The sequence below is a fragment of the Pelodiscus sinensis genome, chromosome 4 (genome assembly GCF_049634645.1).
Source record: "Pelodiscus sinensis isolate JC-2024 chromosome 4, ASM4963464v1, whole genome shotgun sequence".
Classification (NCBI taxonomy): Eukaryota; Metazoa; Chordata; order Testudines; family Trionychidae; genus Pelodiscus; species Pelodiscus sinensis.
In genome coordinates, this window is record NC_134714.1 from 114,196,025 (window position 1) to 114,219,526 (window position 23,502).

The 23,502-nt window shown below is 44.3% G+C and overlaps 1 protein-coding gene across 1 annotated transcript in view; it reads left to right on the forward strand.

Moving 5' to 3' along the window:
* The first annotated feature begins 14,627 nt into the window (after positions 1–14,627).
* Positions 14,628–23,502, forward strand: part of OSBPL5 (oxysterol binding protein like 5) — a 251,378-nt gene continuing 242,503 nt past the window's right edge. Inside the window, exon 1 of the mRNA XM_075928129.1 lies at positions 14,628–15,264. The gene's annotated coding sequence lies outside the window, so the exon portion shown is untranslated. The remainder of the gene's footprint in view (positions 15,265–23,502) is intronic.

The window sequence follows — 23,502 nt, forward strand, 5'->3', positions numbered from 1 at the left end:
TTTTTGTTTGCATAGTGGATGTACATTTAATTACCCATTGCAAATAATATTTCATGTCCTTGGTGAATAGAAGTTTTTGAGACCAATATATATTTATAGTTTTACTCTGCCTTTTACAGAACCCACATTGCAAAGCTGTCACTGAGACCCTGTATTCAGTGACTTTTCCAAAGAGCTTTTTGGTCGACTCAAAAACCTTTGCATTTCACCTGGTTTTGCAGCAAAACTATATGAAGTTCTGCGCTTTGCAGGTTTTGCTACAAAATGGCTCAAGTGTGCTCAGACTCTTGGCAAAGTTCAAAGAACCTTTTCATGAAGATGGGATCAATTTTGAGCTTGTGACCAAACCCCAGACCAGGTAAACTTCATTTGGTTTCTTGTAATGAAACTTGTGTACCACTCTTACTCAAGGTCACTTAAGGTTCTGTGGTGTCCTGTAAGGTTTTGGTTTCATATTTAAGTGTAATTATTTGTCTTCTGAAAAAATTTAATGGAAAGATTTTATTCTGATCTGTTCCTTGCATCATTTAACAAACAGGGGATCCAGGGGAGAGTAGTGGGAGGTGAGAAAGAACAGCCGTTGTGACAAACTTAATATAATGAAGTCCTGCAGGGACTCTTGTTCTGGGCAGTTTAGAAATCAATAAAGGGCCTGAGATCTATCCTCCAAAGCTACTTTCTAGTGCTCCTGCATTTGTTTTAAATACAAATAATAGTACTTTGAACTTGTATGCTTCTTGTGCTTGAGCAATTAAGTACAATCCCGGGTTCTATGCAGCAATGGAGATGGATCTGTCAGACAAAAGCTGTACATTCAAAGATAGCAGAGAGTGTGTATTGGTTGTTAGTGGTCATGAGTGCTCTGTGGTGCAACCTTCCTGCAGTTCTGCAAACTCTTGTGATTTTTTATTGCATGTCTTAGGAACATTTGGTGTTGAATTCAAGAGTCTGTTTGAAATTCTCTTCATTTCTTTAAAAAGTATGTTTCTATCCCTCAAGGTTGGAGAGAAAAGCTAGCAAAGGTCAAGCATTCTAAAGGCTCAGAAAGCAGCAGTCAAGTGAAAAACAAACATGCAGGATTCAGCCCCTGGGTCCTGGCCAATGTGTCCTCTAATTTTTTCTATCGTGTGCAGAATAAATTTTGTTACTTGCACCAAGGCATGCACAGATGTGCACCACCATTAGAAACACATGCCCAAGCGCACAGCTTACAGGGAACTCTGCTCTTGGCATTTTAATAATTGTTTTTTAAATGTTGTCACTGTTACATGGTAAGCTGCACTTTGACTCTTCACTGGTTGTGAAATGCCGAGGCGCAGAACAACTTTGTCAAAACATAATATTTTATTTATTCATAGAAACATAGTATTCAGGGAGAAAAAAGGGTTAAAATCATAAAAGATCTCATAGGAGTCAGAGTTTAATGTCAGAGAGACTATTAGATCATCTAGTCTGACCTTGTGTATATCACAGACCTACATGCATCTCTTACTTAAAGGTTAGCACTTACCTCAAAACTTAGGTAGACCTGTTTATCCCAAGTACCCCTGCTATTAGGGACTGGGGTCCAGTCTGTTTCCCTGCTGACTGTGTCTGAGCTCAGGTTTTTATCTACTCTGCAATTTTTTGTTTTAGTTTTCCTGCTTGAAGGCCTCCTCGCTTGTCCCAATGCCAGTGATGTTTGGCCCAGTGTGATCAGTGCTAACCTTCAAAGGCATTGATAAATGTATTGTCTGTGAGGTGCCAGTGACTGGGTTATATGGAGCTGTGAGCTCCTGCAGGGGTTGACTCCTTTGAACCCATGTAGCAAACCAGCATGACGACAAGCGACTAGATAGAAGTACACATAGTATTCATAAAATAACACCAGCATCTCCTGTGTTCTTCGCAAATGTGTGTGGTATTTGCCTGTAGATGTGATGGTAGAAAAGTAAACACACTTCACAAAGTGCTACCATTGGGATTCACAGAGGACTAGATGCTAGGCCTTATAGGTGCTTGTGCCCAGGGGGTTAGGTCACTCTGATGCTTTGCTGAAATGAAAGGCTAATTTCCTGAGGCTGTCAGGGATGTTCACAAATACCGTAGGCCCAATGGCTTAATCCCTTGTAATTGAGGCTTACAGTCAGGCTTAATTGGGTACAAATCTGATGCACTCCCCTCTAAGAAGTGTCCAAAAGAGGGCTGAAGCTCTTTGGGTCCCTTTTTGTACATTCCTCCATTAAAAGCCATTAGCCATCCCGCCTCCCTGCGGGCCCTTCTGGCTTGAGTTCAGTGCCATGGCTCATCTAACAGAGTCCAGCACCCAGACAGATCCACTGAACTGTTCCTTAGGCTAATACTCATCTGGGCCATGTTGGCTGCCACCACTTGCTAATGGTAAATGCTCCGTTCAGAGCCACTAGCTCTGTGCTCCAGACAACCTCCTTCAGGCCCTTTGGTATTCGCTGTGTGAACCCTGCACCAATATCTGTTGCTTCCCATGATCTCTGGGAAAGGCTTGTTATGTCTGTTGCGACAGCTTGTGCTTAGCTTTCTGGGCTTTTTACCAGACTCCCAAGGTTCCAGATGCTGGTTCTCCAGAGAGACATGTATATTCCTAGGAGAGATGCTTTTTAAAGGCTGGGTTTTTTTTTAAGGAGGGGCACATAGGCTACGTCTACACTGGCAGCTTCTTGCACAAGAACTCTTTCGCAGAAGAGTACTTGTGCAAAAACTCTTCCACAAGAGAGCGTCTACACTGCCATGTGCTTTTGCACAAGAGCATCCATGGCAGTGTGGACGCTCTCCTGCGCAAGAAAGTGTTGATGGCCATTTTAACCATAGGGGCTTCTTGCACAAGAAATTCATGTTGCCTGTCTACACTGCCCTCTTCTGGAAGAGCTCTTGCGCAAGAGGGCTTATTCCTCATGGGGAAAGGAATAACTCTTCCAGAAGAAGCTCTGTTTTACAATGCTATACTGTAAATTTACTTCTGGAAGAACGCTCGTGCAGTGTAGACAGCCGGCAAGTTCTTGCGGAAGAACGGCTGTTCTTCCTCAATAAGCTGCCAGTGTAGACGTAGTATACTGTATGGGCTAGGACAGGGGACTAGGTCTGTCCTTCTGTCAACAGTTAAAGCTTCAGTGACAGAGGAATAAAAAGATCAAGTCTTTTGCTCAAGACCAGGGGTATGTCTAGACTACATGCCCCTGCCGACAGAGGCATGTAAATTAGACATACCGACATAATCAATGAAGCGGAAATTTAAATATCCCCCGCTTCATTAGAATAAAAATGGCCTCCGCATTGTGCCGGCTCAGCTATTTATTGGCTCAAAGCGGCAGTCAAGATGGGGATTGGTCGACAAAGAAAGCCGTTGTTGACCGATCCTGTAAACCTCGTTTCACAAGGCATAAGGGATCAGTCGACAGCGGCTTTCCTTGTCGACCGATCTCCCATCTTGACTGACGCTTTGAGCCAACAAACAGCTGAGCCAGCACAATGCGGAGGCCATTTTTATTCTAATGAAGCGGGGATATTTAAATCCCCGCTTCATTGACTATGTTGGTAAGTCTAATTTACATGCCTCTGTCAGGAGAGGCATGTAGTCTAGACATACTCCAGATGCTGGAACTCCAGAGAGAGAAAATGTACTCCAACTTCAAAAGAGATAGTTTGTTTGTATTCATTTTTAAGGTACAATGGGATTTTTAACTGTTAAAGTAATTAAATGGAAATATACAGTTTGCTAGATAACTTTGCTCCCCTAGTGCCTGAATGACTGTAAATGAGGCTGTGAGCCAAGCAATCTAGTATGTGGAAATCATTCTGGGAGATCCAAACATGTTCTGTCCTTAAAATGTCTCATTTACATTTTCTTGCAGGTGAAAATCAGCCTATTGTATATATCTTTGCTCAGAAGGTGTCCCCTCTTAGGGTATGTCTACACTACCCCGCTAGTTCGAACTAGCGGGGTAATGTAGGCATACCGCAATTGCAAATGAAGCCCGGGATTTGAATTTCCCGGGCTTCATTTGCATAAGCCGGGCGCCGCCATTTTTAAATCCCGGCTGGTTCGAACCCCGTGCCGCGCAGCTACACGCGGCACGAACTAGGTAGTTCGAACTAGGCTTCCTAGTTCGAACTACCGTTACTCCTCATTCCACGCGCGGCACGGGGTTCGAACCAGCCGGAATTTAAAAATGGCGGCGCCCGGCTTATGCAAATGAAGCCCGGGAAATTCAAATCCCGGGCTTCATTTGCAATTGCGGTATGCCTACATTACCCTCCTATTTCGAAATAGGAGGGTAGTGTAGACATACCCTTAGTAACCTATCTGACTTAAACCTCTGTTCTTCTATCATGGAAGGCACGGGGGAAAGTCATTATATTTAATGAAAGTCAGGTTCTAAATTGTTTACGAATTGGTGTAAATGTAATTCAGTAGAGAATCAGGCCCATTGGCCTCAAAGGTAAGCTTTCTGATAGCTAAGGTGTGCATGTCCCTTCTATATTTATTTTATTTACCTGGGTTTATTAAGCATTCATCCCATGCTCGGGGCACAGCACAAAGAAATAAATAAAAAAAAGCATTCAGCAGGTAAAAAGCCAGGAAATAAACACACATATACAAGACTGTTCCCCAGAATTTACTATAGATATGTAAAACAGATTCTTTGCTTGACAACTCAAATCCAAACACCATTTCCCCTCCTACCATCCCTCAGTCAGGCCCCAATCACGTCCCATTCATCCCTTTCTTTCCCTAGTTTTATCAACATTCCATCTGAGAAAACTAGAATGGGTCCAGATTTGAGTTTCTCAGGGAGTTGTGCAACACAGCAAGCGCTGTTGCACTATTGCAAGGGACCAAGAAAAAAACAAATGGCAGCTGGGACATTATTAGTTGTGTTTACCAAGCAAGGGAAAAATATTTATGGGATTCTATAGTTACTATCAAATTCCACCCAGTTTCAGAATCAGGTATTAGGTAACGCTAGCCATCCCCAGATAACTGTGGCTTGGGATCTTTCAATGTAAGAAACTGCCACTCCACCTGTGCTCTACTGCACAGTTATGTAATCAGTGAAGGTGTTCAAAATGGATTTCCATTTGGTCAATCTCCAGCCATGGGTGAAAACCAGCCCTGTTCTATTGACCTTCATGGCACATGAAAAGGTATATCTATTTGGGCTGAGGATGGGTTTTTATGGGGCAAGATCTGTGTTGTGGAAGAGAATTTTGTGCTTCACTGGGGGATGAGCACTGCAATATTTTGTGAGAGGGAGCTTATATGGGTGCCCCTTCATAAATCCTAAGAAATAATATAGGCCTCCCACAGCGGTAGATGGGCCAGAAAGCCAGTTGCCCTTCAGCAGTTTTCCTGGCTATAGAGAATATTATTGAAACATTTTATCTTTTTGAGCTCTTCTGAATCCTGCTGTGGCAATAGCAGGTGTTCTCTTCGTGACTGACACCTACAATAATATAGCAGCCGCAAGATTAATTATAACAGTCAAGCAGATTCTTATCCTAATCTCTGCTGGAGGCAGAAGATGAATTTAAGTTCTGAGAGCAAGAGGTGTGAGGTTATTGTAATTTAGCATGTTTGAGTAAAGATTCGGGAAAGATAAATAAAAAATAAGAACAAACATCTAATAATGAAAGGAAACCAGCAGCAGACACAGAAATATGGCTTCGTGCTGTTGAAAAGCTAGAGATGGATCAGATTTGTGACTCTCGGACCTGACTGACCTATCAATCACATTCACTTAGGTGACAGAAGCCAGATTCAATAGTTTGAAAATCAAAAGGCTTGTCTAAAAAGACAGGAAAGTGAATAACAAATCAGAACTAAACTATATATGTGGTTTGTTAATCAAGTAATTTTATAAAGACAGTCTCAAATTGTACGTTTAGCTGTTGGTGCCTCTTACAATAGTACTTGCTTCAGACAGACTAATCTTGTTAGCATCTGCTCTAAAACTTTTCTGGATAAGGAGGGGAAATAGACTGGTAATAAAAGACTCTTGTAAATCTGGCTGCATGTGGAGATTTACCTTTTGTACTTGGAAATATCTAATTTAGGATCATTCAGGAGCATTTTAGTTATCCCTGCTCATTTTGATGTTGAAATCTAATCCATGCAGGGAGAAGCTTTGGTCCAGGGGTCTCAAACTCCTGGCCTGCAGGCCAGTCTGGTCCAGAGTAATAGTGCAATCTGGCCTGAGACAGAGGGTTTGTGGGCAGGTATATAAAGTCATAGAATCATAGAATACTAGAACTGGAAGGGACCTTGAGGGATCATCAAGTCCCTCCTGGCAGGACCAAATACCATCTAGAAAAGGGGTAGGCAATAATTTTTTGGCCGGGGGCCACACCGGAAGGGGCGGAGCCTCAGTTGGAAGGGGCGGGGCCAGCATACTTCTGGGTTCCCCACCCCTAGATCATGATTGGTCTGGGGGTGGGAGAGTGCCTTTGCCTCCCCCCCCAGGTTCCTCCTAGGTGCTCATGCCCCTGGCGTGAGAGACTACCCGCACTCCCCTGACCTCAGGGCAATCAGGGCCTGGGGGCAGGGGAGCGTGTGAAGCTTCCTCCCGCCCTGCCAGAAGTGCCTGGTGCTTCTAAGCACCGCGTGCTCCTAGCAGGGCAGAAGAAACTTTGTGCACTTCTCCCTGCCCCCAGACCCTAACTGTCCTGGTGCAGAGGAGTGGCGGGGCCAGATGCACTTGCTTGGCAGGCCGGATCCAGCCCGCAGAGGCCCTTTTGCCCACCCCTGATCTAGATCATCCTTGATAGATGTCTACCTAACTTGCTCTTAAATATCTCTAGGGTTGGAGATTCCATAACCTCCCTAGGCAATTTATTCCAGTGTTTAACCATCCTGACTTTTCCTCATGTTCAACCTAAATTTCCCTTGCTGTGGTTTAAGCCCGTTGCTTCTTCTATCCTCAGATATCAAGAAGAACAATTTTTCTGCCTTCTCCTTGTAACACCCTTTTAGGTACTTGAAAACCACTATCCTGTCTCCTCTCAGTCTTCTGTTTTCCAGACTAAACAAACTCAATTATTTTAGTCTTCCCTCATAGCTCATGTTTAATCATTTTTTGTTGCTCTTCTCTGGACCTTCTCCAATTTCCCTACATAATGAATCCATATAATGAATGATATAGAGAAATTAGATCATACAATGTCAGTTCCTTTCAGTTTTGTAACACACAAATAAGGGGCCATCCAATGAAATTAGAGGGCGACACTTTCAAAATGATAAAAGGAACTACTGGTTCCCACACCATGTGATTTGTCTATGGAGCTCATCGCCCCAAGAAGTCATTGAGGCCAAGAATTTAGCAAGATTCAGAAAGGTGTTGGACATTTATATGATAGCAAAAGAGGATCCAGAATTAGAATTATTGCTAACTCAAGAGATATTGTCATTAGAGATCAGCTGAGATCCAGTGTGATGCTCTCCCCCTCCCACTGTCTACTGCCTACTGTAGGCCTCTTACATCTTTCTCTGAAACATCTGGGGCTGACCAGTGTCTGAGACAGGCTACTGGACTAGACAGATCTTGACTCTGATTCAGTCTGGCAATTCCTAAATTCCTACATAAAAAATAACAGGCTTATAATGACCCTTAGATTATTTGCATAATCCACCTTGTCCAGGACTACTCTATCGAACACCAGGAGCCATGGGTAATGGCTACATTGACTAGGCCTATCAGTTACAGCACACTATTTTCTAAGCTGAACCCAAGCCATCACAAACACGTGTCACTCAGGTAACATTACAGGTACAAAACCTAAACATGTGAGACTCCAGACAAATAGATGAGATGTTGTAGTGACATTTAAACTAGATTTTAAAATTATGTCACCCCCCCCCACACACACACACAACTCAAAGTGCAAGTGTAAGAAGAAAACAAAACCAGGAACTGCCTTGTTGTACCATTTATGTGAGCACACAAGTTGAGAGAAGTCTTAATAGTGAAACACTCAAGAAAAAATGACTTGTGTTTGCCAGAGAAAGCTCCATCAGACTCTGTCATCTGAAAGGGAAACACACACCAAGATAGAGGGGGACATAATGTAGTCAGCATAGCAATCTTTATTATCAAAACACAAGTTACTGTGGGATTCTGTGGGTTTTTGTGATTGCTGTGCTGTCTGCACGATGCTGCATTTAGGCTGTGCAATATGACAAGAATCTCTGCAAAGCTGAATTCCCTATATTTGTCAGTTACTTGCTAAATAAAGCTCCAGTTTTCATCAACATTCAGTTGGTGAAAATTTTCCTCTACCTATTGCCGCAAGCGGCCTCACGCTGTCTCGAGAGGCTTCCAGGGGGTTGTTTGTGGGTTTTTTTCTAACTCCCCAGAGAATAGCTCTAGCAACCTGGCAATTAAAACCCTATTTAGCAATATCATTGTTTTCCAAAATGAGCAAATATTTTAATTCTAGCATTCACATTTGCTAGTGAGCTCTGAAGAGGCACAATACCCTTTGCTAATGAGGACTTCTCTGTCCAGCTATGGCATTAAATATTTTAGCCAACGAATTCTGCATCAGGAAACGTTTAAAGGTAAAATCATAATCTTTCTGTTTCATTATTTTTATGTGTGTCTTTAAAAGTTATGGGTGGTGAGCTGATTACATGACTTTTGTTATGGATCCATGATCAGCTATAAACTTTAGGACAAATTACTTTCATTTCTGCTAAGCTTCACTGTGTGTCTAATTAACATGGTTATGACTGCAGAGGCCCTGTGTTAATTATAGTGATAGAAATATGGCAACAGAGCTATTGTTCTCAGATTCCCTTTTAACAGGGAATATAATTTCCATGTGCTTACTTTTCCAGTAGCTAATTCTCTTTATACCTATACATGGAAGCTTGTAGCATGCTTACAAATGAGGACTGTGCCCGCAACTATTCTTTTATTCTTCCATATTGGGTACATTGTGAGATCAAAAAATCATAAAATACAAGTCTTGTATACAATAGGAAATGGATGGATATTTACATGTCACTAAAACAAGATACAGGGTCTCTGTGTGGCAGGGAAGGAGCTGAGGTGGTAGATGAGGACAAAAGATACAGGGGTCAGCAAGTAAACCTGTAGGGAGAGTGTTTTAATCATGCATCTTATTACATTGTAAGCAGATGAACTGAAAAAAGTGTGTGATCTGTTAAAGCATGTGGCCATGTGCATCCGTGCCTTGGTTTCCCCTAACTTTAAAATGGGAACAATACCACACCTCCCAGAGCTGGTATGAGACTAAATTTGATACTGTTTGCTGAGTGGCAAACATTGCATTCTCTGAGCTGCTAAGGATGAAATTGAAGTCAAAACTCCCATTTACTTCAGTGGGGGCAGAAAAGCACCCCCAGTCTGTTTTTTGTAGAACATGATGAGATATGTAGGAGGAAAGAGAAGACATTCCAAACAATGGGAAAAAAGGGGCCTCCTGAATTAAAGAGGTTAGGGGGTGAGTGGGTTGGGGCCAGGGAAGAGAAGCTTCACTGTATGATACAGAGCCCTCTTGGTATTTTCCCTTGTATGATTCCTCTTGTAGAACTTCACTGAAATTACTATTTACAGATACAAGTGTAAATATAGCCATGCATCATAATAATTACCTACCTTGAAGAAGTTGGGGGGTTTATTTAATTAGTGTATAGAGCTCAATTTGAGTTTCTTGAATGAAAGGGATAGTATAAGCACATAAGATTGTTGTTAATGTTTCTTCTAAGGCTTTGGATTTGTTCTCTGCTTTTCCTATAAAAAAACTACTATCTGTGCCCCATGGCTTGATCCAGACCCCTTTGAAGTCAATAGGAATATTGCCATTGACGCCAATCAGTAAAACAGGCCTTATATTAGTAGGCCATGTTTGCATGCATGCTTATGTTTCTTTGTTTGTTTGTTTGCAGTAGTGTCCACAAATGTACAGACAAACAGGAAGATGCTATGCTTTGCACTGAATAGAGTACAGTGCACATAAGACAGATCTGGCTTGTACTCCAACTGCCAAGAAGGAGTTAAAATAGAGTCTGAACTGTCTCCAACTCCTACAAAGGGTGCACCTCTTCACACCCTTGTTATCAGGGTGCCTGATCTTGCAGATGCTTGCTGTGAAAAAGTACCACCCAATTCAAAGTAGTAAGAATTATATTTTGCAGCATTGATCTCATAATTACTTCCAAGTAGGTCTACAGTGGTAAAAATGGTGACCATGTATACATAGTCCAAGTCACAATCTAGCCCTTTATCAGGAGTATTGCTTGCTGATATTTTTTCCATGAATAGGAAATGTGCTGGAAAAAATGCATTTTTCAGGGCATCATAATTATTTACAAATCTGGGTCAAATTCAGTGAAAAATTTTGGCTGAAAAAAATTTGCAACTAAATCCAAACATTTCAACTTTTCCTATTAAAATGGTATTTTGTTTAGAAATGCAGATACATTTTAAAAAGACCCTCCAAAATGACTGGAAGTTGAAAAAAAACCCATTCTGGGTTTACATTCTTTTCATTTTGGTGGGAAAAATTGAAATACTTCAGTTGAAGTTTGAACCAAACCATTTTTGGTGGATGGTGGGGGAATTCTGCTTGGCTCCCAAGCAGAAAATCAGTTATTTCCTCAGCTCTATCAAGAGAAGGCTCTGGTGATCATAGGTGTCTTTTATTAGCATGAGTGCCATGGACCTAGTCGCATGAGTGGCTTTGATTGCCTGTAGTACTAGGGTTTGTTATTGTATGAATAGGCCAAAAATTGGATACTGAAAGGACAGTTCTGGCTCTAGTTTATGTCTCCTGATGTCTGGTTCTTCTCCATGAAATCAGCTGGCAGCTCTTCAGAGTGTGAAGGTTGCCAGGTAATGAGATGGTAATTCAGATTGATTAAATGATTCTCCACTTATGAAGTTCTGTTGGTCATGATTTAGACCCTCATGGCTTAGGAGAAAAGCGATCTCTGCTTCGAGCAGGACTGTGGGCAAATCTTGAGCTGAATTCTATTTCTTCTTGTGATTTCCACCACTGAAATTCCCTTTGCTCCTTCTTCATCATCAAAGAACGTTGGTGATCTACAGGGCTGATGGGAAGGGGAGTGGTGTTTAGAATAGGGATGTAAAAATACTGTTGATTAACCGATAAGCAAAAGCTTATCGGTTAATGCTACAGACTACATGCTTTCCCTGCCCCCCCCCCCAGTAAATTTTTTAGCAGGCTGGCTAGCAGCCCGGCTCAGTCCCAGCTTGTGTCTGTTCCAGGTTCAACCCCCACTGAGGCTCTGCATTTAAAGAGTATTAGGAGCCAGTCAGTCAGGCAACCCAGCTCAGTTCCGGCTTGCTGGCCCCTGGGGGACTATAGAATAGTCGAGTAACCAATAAGAATTCATGAGGTTACTCGACTATTCAATTAACCGACAATTAGGGATGTAAGAGTACAGTCGATTAACAGATAAGTAAAAGCATATAAGATAATGCTATAGACTACATGCATTTCCCTGCCCACCCCCACCACCAGTACATTTTTTAGCAGGCTGGCCAGCAGCCCAGCTCAGTCCTGGCTTGTGCCTGGTCCAGAACCTACCCCGCGGAGGCTCTGCATTTAAAGCGTATTATGAGCCAGGCAGCCTGTCTCCGTTCCAGCTCACGCCAGGTCCAGAAGCTCTGAACCCCCAGACAGGGGCTGCTGTCCTCCCTCCCCGACGTTGCTGCCTCTGTATCAGAGGCAGCAGCACAGGGCAACAGGCAGCTGGTCTGTGAGGGGAGCTGGTTTGTAAACTGACTCCCCTTGCAGTCTAGCTCCCATCTGGCACCCTGCACTGCTGCTTCTGATTTAGAAGAGGCAGCACGAAGTCTCTTGGGGAGTGGGGCTGGAGCACACTGGCTGCCGGCCCCACCCCCAGGGACTATAGAATAGTTGAGTAACCAATAAGAATTCATGAGGTTACTTGACTATTTAATTAACCGACATTTAACATCCCTAGTTTAGATGTCTGTGTAACTATATCTGTGTTCAATGTACAATTCTATGGTTTCCCCAGATATCTCATTTGGCCAGTTGGTCAGTAATAGATTTCATTGAGAGGATGGGATCTATGAGTAGTGGATCAGGATGGTTGCTCTGTCATCCTTCTCTAAAGCTTAACTTCTTAGGTGCACATAAGTTCTTGACAGAGGAGTGGTTTTGTGCCTGCTGTGTTTGGTGGAAATCTAACTAGGGAATAGAGTGTACCCATCAGGCTGAATACATTTGCATAATACTTGTAAGAGACCTAGAGTGAATTCTAGTAGAGGGTTTTGGGCCATAGCAGTAGAGGCACCATAGCATGGATGCTGAGGCCTCCCGGGACAATGAGTTTAGGGGATTTTCTGTTATATAAGTCAATATCTCTATCAGATCCTTAAGGAATAGTTTGTGTCTGGAAGTCTGTACATTATTGGTATGGCTGTAGACTCACAAGCTAACTATATTTAAAGGATTTTTGGAAGCTTAAGGAGGTAGCCGAGTTAGTCTGTACAGGATAAACTTAAAAATCAACAAATGGTCTGATAGCACTTCAGACTAACGAAACATGTAGATGGGATCATGAACATCTGAAGAAGTAGGCTATGCCCTCGAAAGCTCGCGATACCATCTACAGTAAAATTCCTAGTCCAGCATCCAATTGTCCGGCACTCCAGAGAATCCGACATCAAAATGGCAAGAGCCTAGTGCAGGGGTGGCCAATCCGAGGCTCCTGACGGAAAAGAATTGCGGCTCCTGACAGAACCGGGACTGAACCCGGGATCGCTCAGGTCAGCCGCTCTCAAAGCCGGGCCGCTGTAAGCCACATGCACGCTCACGGCCCCCAGCGCACTGCGTCATACCCTGCACGTGCATGCCAGGTCGCACACAGCATCCCAGCCTGCATGTGCTAGCAGCTGGCTGCTGAGCACAGGCAGCTGCTTTGGGACCCGGACATAAGGTTGGGAGCTCTGGAGAATGGGGGGCTGGTGCGCATGGCGTCCCAGATGCGGCGCAGAGGCTCTGGCTCTGGGACCCGAGCATAAGGTTGGGGGCAGAGGGGGATTCGGTTACAGCAGGGAGGGGAGGTGTTTGGCTCTGGGGAAGGAAAAGGGAGGGTGATTGGGTTGCACACGGCGTCCTAGCCAGCTCATGCTCAAAGCCGGCCACTCAGGGCACATGCCCCAGTTCCTGGAGGGAGACGCATGGCTATAGCGGAGGCTCTAGGACCTGAGAATTAGGTTAGAGCTGGGGGAAGGGGATTGGGTTGGGAGTATGCCCCCTTATAGTACCTCCTGATAGTCCGGCATATCCGATAATCCGGTACCACCTAGGTCCCAAGGGTGCCGGATTATCGGAAGTCTACTGTATATGTTTTGTTAGTCTATAAAGTGCTACCGGACCATTTGTTGTTTTTTAAGTTTAAAGGATTTTTGTAGTTCCTGGAGATGCCCTACTGCATTTAGGCCCCAATTCAGGAAAACATACAAACGTGCTTAACCTAAACATGTAAGCAATCTCATTGACTTCAGTGGGGCTGCTCATATGCTTAACCATAAGCATGTGCTTAAGTGCTTTGCTGAATCCAGGCCCTCAGGTTGGATGGAATAACAGTGCCATACAGCCCCTGTCTGTGTGGCTGCGTCTAGACTGGCATGATTTTGCACAAATACTTTTAACGGAAATGTTTTTCTGTTAAAAGTATTTGCGCAAGAGAGCGTCTATACTGCGCAAAAGCATCTGTGCCAGTGTAGACACTCTCTTGCGCAAGAAAGCTCCGATGGCCATTTTAGCCATCGGGCTTTCTTGCACAAGAAATTAACGTGGCTGTCTACACTGGCCCTCTTGCTCAAGAATACTTGCACAAGAGAGCTTATCCCTGAGCAGGAGCATCAGAATATTTGCACAGGAACCACTGATTTTGTACATTCCAAAGTCAGTGTTCTTGTGCAAATACTCATGGCCAGTGTAGACAGGCAGCAAAATCATGCCAGTGTAGATGCAGCCTGTGTGTGTAAAGTGTGATGTACTGTGTATCCCAAGGCAACCCTGTGGGACAGCACTCAGCAGACAGTGTCATTTGTCAGGTTTTCAGTGGGGATACTACCAGGCTGCGTGTGGCTTCTGTGTGCAATGCACCTGGCTTCAAGCAGTGTCTTCCTCACTGTGCCTGTCACACAGCCTACATCTCGGTTATTCCACGACTGAACCGGCGTGTTTCACAGCATATAGCGGCGTTGCTGTGTGTAAATTAAAGGTAAGTTATTGCTCCTGTTCAGACCTTCGCCATCCTTTTACTGTGGCCTCTGCCTCCCTCATTGTTTCAGATTTTAATTAAATGCATCTTTTGGAGATTGATTGTCCAATAGGGGGTAGCATGTCCCTTGTCTGCGTAAGCCAGCTCCCTTTTTCTGTGCAGCGGGCTTTCCACAGCTAAGGGAAAGAAAGCCTCAAACTCCGGGGGAGGCGAGGGAGAGCAGAGGAAGGTTTAGCAGAGTGCACAAAAACTTCGCCTTCTGTGAGTAATAACGTCTGTGGCAACTCCTGGGGAAACACGTCTCTGCTCTCCATTTATTTGGGCCCCGCCTCCTGCTTTCTGTTTTTCACCTAAGCAATGACCCCCTTCTCCCGCCTGCATGCCATTAGAAAAGCATTCAAAGAGATTGTGAAAATCCACTCCAGCACTGGAAGGTCCTGCCCAGATTTTATATACTCCCCCCTCCCTTTCTAATGTGGTTGGATAAGTCTTCTGGTATTTCCTGCTGCAGCCCCGCTCAAACAGCTGTACGGCAGCGTTCTAATGTGCGCGCCTGGCTCCGAATCGCCGCTGCTCGCCTTCCAGGTGGGACCAAGAAGGGGCAGCTCCAGCGGCCGGCTCATGACACCCAACTAGCCCGATTGGCTTGACTGGGAAGCCGCAACGGCTCGGAAAAAGCCGGGGCTGCTTGCCGCGGACACAGCCCAGCCTAGCGAGCGCCCAGCCGCGCAGGGGAGAGACTAGGGGACGGTGACAGTTCGGAAGAGGAGGAGAAACGTGTCTGGCCCGCAGAAGGCGCTTTACACCCGAGAGCAGGAGAGGGAGGCTGGCCACCGGCCGCCCCTGAGCGGGGCATCATGTCAGGCACGCGGGGGAGAGGTTTTCAGAGGAACTTTTTACGATGGTGAGGACGCAGTCTCAGTGAAGACTAGGGCATGGGGAATTGGCCCCGCTGATCTCCGGCAGGCGCTCGGGCTGAGCTGTCAGTGGTTACCGAGAAGGTAAGACAGCCTTTCTTGCTGGCTGCAAACGCGTGCGAGTCTGTGTAGTTGACATAGCTGAGATTTCTTGTGCCTTGTGAGCTGGGAAGCCTTTCCCTGCCCCCACGCACAATGCCTCTTGCTACCGGAGGCTCAATTGTACTGTCTCTTTTTATGAATGCAACAGCAATACTCAAATCTTGACAGTGTGAGCAGTGAAATCCTGGTGGACTCAACAGCACAGTCTAGAAAAGCAGCCACACCAGGGAGCATTCAGCATTTCTGGGGATTATCTTGCTTTGAAAAGATAGGAATCCCCCTCAGGTAGAACACAAACATTTGCAAAGAAGCCTCAGGAATAGTGATTTATATAATACATTACTTTTGAAAAACCTACCCATCCTTTGCAGGGGGCACAGGTACAAATATTTAAGTTGCACGTCACAAAAATTTAATAGACAACAATAAGAGCATCTGTTTAGACCCAAAAACCATGCACCTTGAATCCATTCTTCAGTGAATCAGACAAGAAATACACCAGATTTTGCTTTGATACCATTAACAAATGCTGCACTAGTTCTTTGTGACATTTTTTCCCTTATTCCTAGCAACATAGCATCACTGCTGCCTTTTAAATAATAAAAATCCCATAGCTCCAAGCTTGCAATTAAAAGCCATACTTCTAGGAAAACACTTAGTGAAACTGAGATTTCATTTCCTGTGGAGACTAATTGTAATCCCTTACTCAGGCAAAAATCCCTATTGCAATCACTGGGAATTTTGTCTGAGTGAGGATGTACAGAAAACAAAAAGAAATCAAAATCTCATTGAAAGCTTGGACATTGTGTCAAGAAAAACATAATTACAGAATAACTCAGTCTTTTCTTTTTGTTTTAAATGCTGGTCTGACTACACAATTATATGCATTTGCTTTTGTTTTCATTCATATGGCACATAATAGAGTTGTTCTTAGAATCAGTACTCCATGGTGGCTCTATTTGTGTAAACACAAGACCACCGAGTTTTCCTATTTATCCAGATCAGTTTTGTTACATCCTAGGAAAGGCTATGTTTGTGCTAAAAGTGAAATGTGTACTCATTCTAGCTGTCACTTTTGTATGTAAAAGCAAATAGTTTTCTTTCTGTATGAGTGTACCCTCAAGGTCCACTGTTACAATAGCTCTTTATTTAAAACCAAGTTGTGTATACCTCTTCCTCTGGCAGCACCGGTTAGCCATCTACAAAATTACATCCATATCTGTAAACAAGAGCTGAGGAGTCAAAATGAAATACATTAGAAGAGCTTGGAATGCTCAACTAGTGAAATGATCAAAAATCCAAATGGGTAGAGGCTACATTTCCTAATGCCTTGTGAAATGGCTCTCCAAGGCCAGCACACACAGAGCACATTACTGTTTTTTAAAGAGCATTTGTTTGCAGCTTGGAATTTAGAAGGAGAAGCAGTGAAATGTCAGAATAGTTCACCTCTGTCTCCCAACAACTAATCAATCGGGCACTTTGAGCACCTTTATACTAGAGATAGAGGTAGATGATTGGAACAGACTTATCAGTTTTGGCAAAAAGCATTGAGTGCTATTGTAAGTGAAATATTTTCATTTAAAAATGCATTGTGTGGGCAGTGGGACTCATTTTCAGTGCTCTTCCTGTAACATGAAGGCTAGGTAGATTATGGCTTTGATCCAGATACTTAAGCCTGTGTTTAAGTGTAAACCCATCACTAGTCCCAGTGAAGTAAATGGTCTTAAAGTTAAGCATGTGTTTAATTGTTTGAAGGATCAGAACTTGTATTGTCAATTGCTTTGAAGATTAACAGTGCTGTACAAGCTGGAATTAGTATCTGAGGTCAGTGCGAGACTAGTGAATCCCTAACCTTTATCATCAACACATTCACGTCACCCAACTTGAATTAAACTCTGGCCCATATACTTAACCCCAATGCACAGGGCAGAGGAATTAAGGTGCAGAGGGTTCATCTAGTCACTGTTCTCTCTGTGGTGGCGCCCATCTCCTCCCCCATTTTTCTCCCTGACACAGGATTCGCAGAAGGCATGACCAGGTAATGATGAAGGGGAGGGTTGGGGAGAGCTGCCCTTTGTAGCTTGTTGCCCTTACTCTCCACAAATTGGCTTTTTCTCACCAAAACTGGCAGCCCTTCATGCTGCCCAAAGCAGCACTAGCCTTCCCTATAGGCTTGTTGAAACTTTGTCCAAGTTGGTGGTTCACAGATTGCACTGGGAGTGGGCAAGCAACCACAGCCACTATTAATAAGAGGGATCCTGGAATGAAGATGAAGGGAGAGGAGAATATCTGAACTGTATCAGAAACCTGTGGGATTTGCACCATATTCCTGATGCGTGTCCTCTTGATGGCTTGAGGCTACATGCCTGTGGTTTCTCTGCCCGAGAATGGTAAAACTTGGACTGCAAGGATAAATTCTGTCTGCAAAATAGGATGTAAACAGGCAACCTTAATCTGGGTTTCACCTGGAAACTGGAGATCTCAGTCCTGTGTTTATGTACGGAGATTATGGAATGATTTATTCAGTGTGGGTTGCACAAATCTAGTGAGGGAAAGGTTTACTTCTGTATTTTTTTTATGGTGCCTATGTTTAATTTCCATGTGTTTTATTGCAACATTGAATCACAAGCTGCGTGGGAGGGAGGGTGGCACGGGACAGAATTTTAGTTTCTGTTACTTAGCTGTATGTTTTACATGGTGCATTACTAGACACAGCATAGGGAAGGATGAGTCTTTCTGAGTTGCCCTGAGAAAGCTTTCATGGTTTGGAATCTGCAGTACTGTCGGACGAATGCCACATTATGCCCCTGAATATATCCATGGGGATCCTTTAGAAATCAATAGTACCTGCCTTCCAGGGCAGAATTTGGTCCTGATTATTTTATATTATGTTACAATATTTAGTGAGAACAAGCGGTCCTGTGGCACCTTAGAGACTAACAAATATCTTCAGTGTCATGAGCTTTTGTGGGCAAAACCCACTACTTCAGTATTCAGGGAGATCACTCTGGTTTAGAGTTTGACTTGGTGTCTACGTCATCCATACGTTGCCCCTTGAAGTCAATGAAAGATTCCCATAGGCTTCAGTGGCTATTGGACCAGGCCCTCATTCTTTTAGAGCTAGATCCTGCCAAGCTCTGGAGCTAGGCTATGTCTACATTGCCGGTGTTTTTTGGAGGAAGAAATGCAAATGGAGTGCTCATTTGCATATCGTGTATTTGCATATCTTCTTCCGATCCTTTTTGTGGAAGAGGTTTTTTCAATAAAAAGCCCTGCTTAGATGGGGCCATTTGTCAGAACCCCCACTCCCCCCCCCCCCCCCGGTTTGCGTAAGAGCCTTTAAACCTCATTTTTTGAGGAATAAGCTCTCTTGCACAGAAGGGGTTTTTTTCCCCCCAAAAATGCCCCTATGTGCACAGGGCTTTTTATCTCAAAAACCTCTTCCGCAAAAAGGATCGGAAGAAGATATGCAAATGAGAGCGTGAGATATGCAAATGAGCATTCCATTTGCATTTCCTCTTCTGAAAAACACCCGCAGTGTAGATGTAGCCCTAGATGCAGGAGACAGCACAAATTAAATAGCTACCAAGTATATTGGACATCTGACTCATTAAGCCAGTAGAAAGCTATTCCAGCAACTGTATAGACTGGCAATGTATCGTCACTTTGATAAAGGGCAAGAAGCCTAACTTGGGGTTTCTTTCTTTGTGCTGCCTCTTTGCCCGGTGTGCTTTCCCACAGGACTTGCTCGGTGAGAACCGCTGATCTTCAGGACTCCACTGTCCATGGTGAGATGTCTCACGCAGGACACGTCAGGTGTCCATACATTCCTGCAGTGGTTGCTAAGGAGACTAAAGGAAAACAAGCTTCATCTTAAGAAATGGCAGTTGGCAATCTGAATTAGGGATGTAAGAGTGCAGTCAATTAACCGATAAGCAAAAGCGTCTAATATAATGCTATAGACTACACGCTTTCCCTGCCCATCCCTGCCACTAGTAAATTTTTTAGCAGGCTGGCCAGCAGCACGGCCCAGTCCTGGCTTGTGCCTGGTCCAGACCTACCCCTGCTGAGGCTCTACATTTAAAGAGTATTATGAGCCAGGCAGGCCGGCAGGCAGCCTGGCTCATTTCCAGCTCGCGCCAGGTCCAGGAGTTCTGACCCCCCAGATAGGGGCTGCTACCACCCCATGCTGCTGCCTCTGTATTAGAGGCAGCAGCATGGGGCAACAAGCAGCTGGTTAGCAAGGGGAGCTGGTTTTTAAACTGTCTCCCCTTGCAGTCCAGCGCCCACCTGGCACCCCACACTGCTGCCTCTGATTCAGATGTAGCAGCACGAAGTGGCAGGGGTCTCTTGGGGAGTGGGGCGGGAGCGCACTGGTTGCCGGCCCCACCCCTGGGGGACTATAGAATAGTTGAGTAACCGATAAGAATTCATGAGGTTACTCGACTATTCAATTAACATATTTAACATCCCTAATCTGAATATGTCAATTGGAAAGAGAGTACAGTGGCCTGTTTTACCACCATGTCTCAAGCTGCGGCTGTTCGCATTGTGCTTTCCAAAATCCCCGACTCCTGACACTGAGCAATCTGCTGCAGTTCTATGGAGCAATGTGGGTGCCGTGCACCTAACTAGTGTGCATGTGATTGCACTTAAATACCAGGCTTCTGGCTGCCTCACCCAGCGTCACCTGTCAACATGCTTTCTTTGTCCCTCCACACGCTTGTGGATTGGTGTGTGAGAGTAAAAGGACAATAACTCTGACTCAGAAAAGTGTAGCTAGTTTCACCCTCTGCTCAGCACACTCTGGGCTGCTGTTGAACTCAAGTTCTTATAGCACGTAAGGAACTGTGCTTAACTCTTCCAAACCTTTTCACATTCTGTGTGTTGTGGCAAAGGATGAGCTCCTCTAGGGTTCGCCCCCAAAACGAAGTTCCCTAATTGAAATGCATGCTGCCTTGATTTTGCCATCTTGGTCCACTTTAAAAACATCTCTACTTTGCACTTCTGAATCTGTGTTTAATCAGTGCCTCGAAGCACAGTTTTCCTGTCTGCAAAGGTTATTACCCACATTCTGCCACCGGGATGCTAATTTGACACATTTTATCATACTATACATTTCCAGCCAGCATTCTGACAGTGCTGTTTCAAACGTTTCCGTCAGCTGCCACTTTGCAGATGGCAGGAGTCAAAAAGATCCAGGAAGGCAACATTTTTTTCCCTCTCTGCCCAGCTTTCAAGTGAGAAAACATGCAAAAAAATATCCCTGTATTTGGCTCCTGATACTGTGTGTCTAGGTATTTGTGTAGCATAAGGAAGCTGGGTAATTTAAAAGGAAAATTCTGCAGAATTTGTAGCAGCTGACTGGTATGTTTGTTGATGTTTCTCTATGACTTCAGGCCTTCACAACCAATGAAAGAGGATTTTTCCAAGCCAGAATTGCTGGGCTACTTGTTTAATTAGCAACCTGGATAAAGATCAACTAAAAAGTATCCATTGTTCTGGAAACTGAGAGTTCCCTTTGAATGCTCTGAAATCTCAATTATTTGTGTTATATTTATATAGCTAGAATAGAGGTTGTGTCAATATTTCCATTATACTCCCTTTGGTTTGTGGGCTTTGTAAAATGCAGACAAAACTTTGCTCGGAGCTGAAAATGAACACATACAAAGTCTTAGCTTGGGATTCTATTTTTTCCAGTTATAAACTATGATGTTCATGGTACAGCATCTTTGACAGGTGCACGTTGTTCTGAGGAAGCTTTTTGCTCTCTAAGAAATGAGAATCTCTTGTGATCTTTGCTACGAGCCGCAACAATATCTATTTCTTGGTGCTTAAAGCAGCCTTCTTAATGCTTTTATATTCAGAACCAAACTGTGTCCCTTTGTAAATCAACTCTTGTGTAATGACAGCTTTGCCACAATTCAGTTTCCATTTGAATGATACAGTGCCTGTGTTACTGGATAAAAGTAACAGCAATGAGCCCTGGAATGGGAGAATTACCTCATCTGGATGAGCATGGAAAATCACTGGTACACTTACGGAGTTCAGTAAACAGGAAGAATCAAATGTGTTTACTATAAAAATTCGCCCAAGGAAATAATAGTGATTAGGTTACTTGTATCTTTTTAGTGTCTAGAACAGCGATGGGCAACCTAGGCTAGTGAGTAGGCCGCATGAGTGGCCCTTCTTCATCTCAGTGGGTAGCAAGATTGTTCTAACCAAGATGCTCTCCCAGGATAGGGTAGTTTTGCTCACTGCACTTGCAAACCTGGAATTTGCAGGTGGAGAGAGGAGAGTGCCAACATAGCAGCACTTTGATTGGATACAGAGGAAGCGCACAGCTCTCACAGTCAGTGTGCGCAATCAGCACACACCTCACTTCACTTGCCCTTCCTTTATGTGCGTGTCACTTAATACCTGGGGGGGGGGGGGAGAGGGGACTACGTGGATGAAAACCAGCAGAATCTGGCAACCTGGTGAGTGGGCAACATGTCTCATGGGCTACACACAGAACCCCAATGGGTCACCGGTGGCCCTCGAGCGGCAGATTGCCCGCCACTGGTCTAGAAGTCCACACTGAGAATTGAAACTTGTTGTACTAGGAGATGTAGATACACACAGTAGGGCTATAATAGTCAATTAACTGATAAGCAAAAGCATTATAGGTTAATGCTATAGGCTACACGCATTTCTTCCCCCTGCCCTTTGCCAGTACATTTTTTAGCAGGCTGGCCAGCAGCCCTACTCAGTCCTGGCTTGCAACAGGTCCAGGACCTATCTCCGCTGAGGTTCGGCATTTAAAATGTATTAGGAGCCAGGTGGGCAGGCAGCCCGGCTCAGTTCTGGCTCGTGTGGGGTCTGGGAGCCTCTCCCCAGACAGGGGCTGCTGCCACCTCATGCTGTGCAGCAGTGTGGTGTGACAGGCAGCTGGTCCGTGAGGGGGGCTTTTATTAAACTGGCTCCCCTCATGGACCAGCTCCCACCTGGCACCCCACGCTACTGCCTTTGATACAGAGGCAGCAGCATGGAGTGGCAGGAGGCTCCTCAGGAGTGGGGCTGGAGTGAATTGGCTGCCGACATCATCTCCAGGGACTATAGATCAGTCAACTAACCGATAAAAATTCACGAGGTTAATCAACCATTCAATTAACTGATATTTAATATCCCTAACACATGGGAAGACTATGTCTACACTACCATCTATGCTGGTATAGCTTATGTCACTCCAGGGTATGAATAAACCACCGGCCCGAGGGACATATGTGACGCTGACGTAAGCACCATTTTGCTATGCTAGTGGCAGAGCTTCTCACACTGATTTACCTACTGACAATCACTGTGGGTAGGTTAACTCAGTCAGCTCTAGAGTAGAGTGATAAAACTGTATGGGTGCAGCCACGCCACTTCAAGCTTTCTACTGTGGCGATAGCCTAAGAGACAGTCTTTGCACTGAACAGCATACAGTCTAAATAGACAGACTAAGGGTAGCAAAAAGGAAGGGTTATTATTATTTTACAAGCTTGGGGAACAGAGCCACAGAGCAATTACATGACTTGCTCTAGGTCACACAGGAAGTATGGTACAACACTGGGAGCTGACCTCCCATTTCCAGAGTCCCAGTGAGTTACCTTAACCACAAAGACCATCCGTCTTCAATTAGCACTACCTATAACTAGCACTGTACTGAATAAAGATACAGTAAGTGGTAAATGTCTGGACAACTTTGCATCAGAGGATTACTTGGTTCAGAACGTAGATAAAAGCAGCTATTTGCCTGTGTGATTTTGAGGAACGCATGCAAACACAATCCTGAGATAACAATCAGAATGCTGCTAGCTGGTTATGTTTTCAAACTGAAAGTCAAGATTACGCTAAAAATATGTTTACACCCACACTAACGCAGCACCCATGAAAACTGAGGTAGCTGCTGCGCTGTTGGTTTTTTTCAGTGCTACAAAGGCATCGTGATTTTTGTTACCTGTAGGTGAGTCCCCACAAAAGCATGCACCAAATAAATAAATCAGAAGCCAGCGTGGCAGCTGTTCAGCTGATTTGCTCTTTTCATTGATTGTAACAACACAGGCTTCTAGTCTTCCGGTAAACCATGTACACATCTCATTCACCAAAGTTAAGGAACTCTGCTGTACAGCATGGTGCGGCTAGCTGTTAGTCACTGTGGGAACTCTTGGCAAAATAGAAGGAACAATTTCTGCCTGT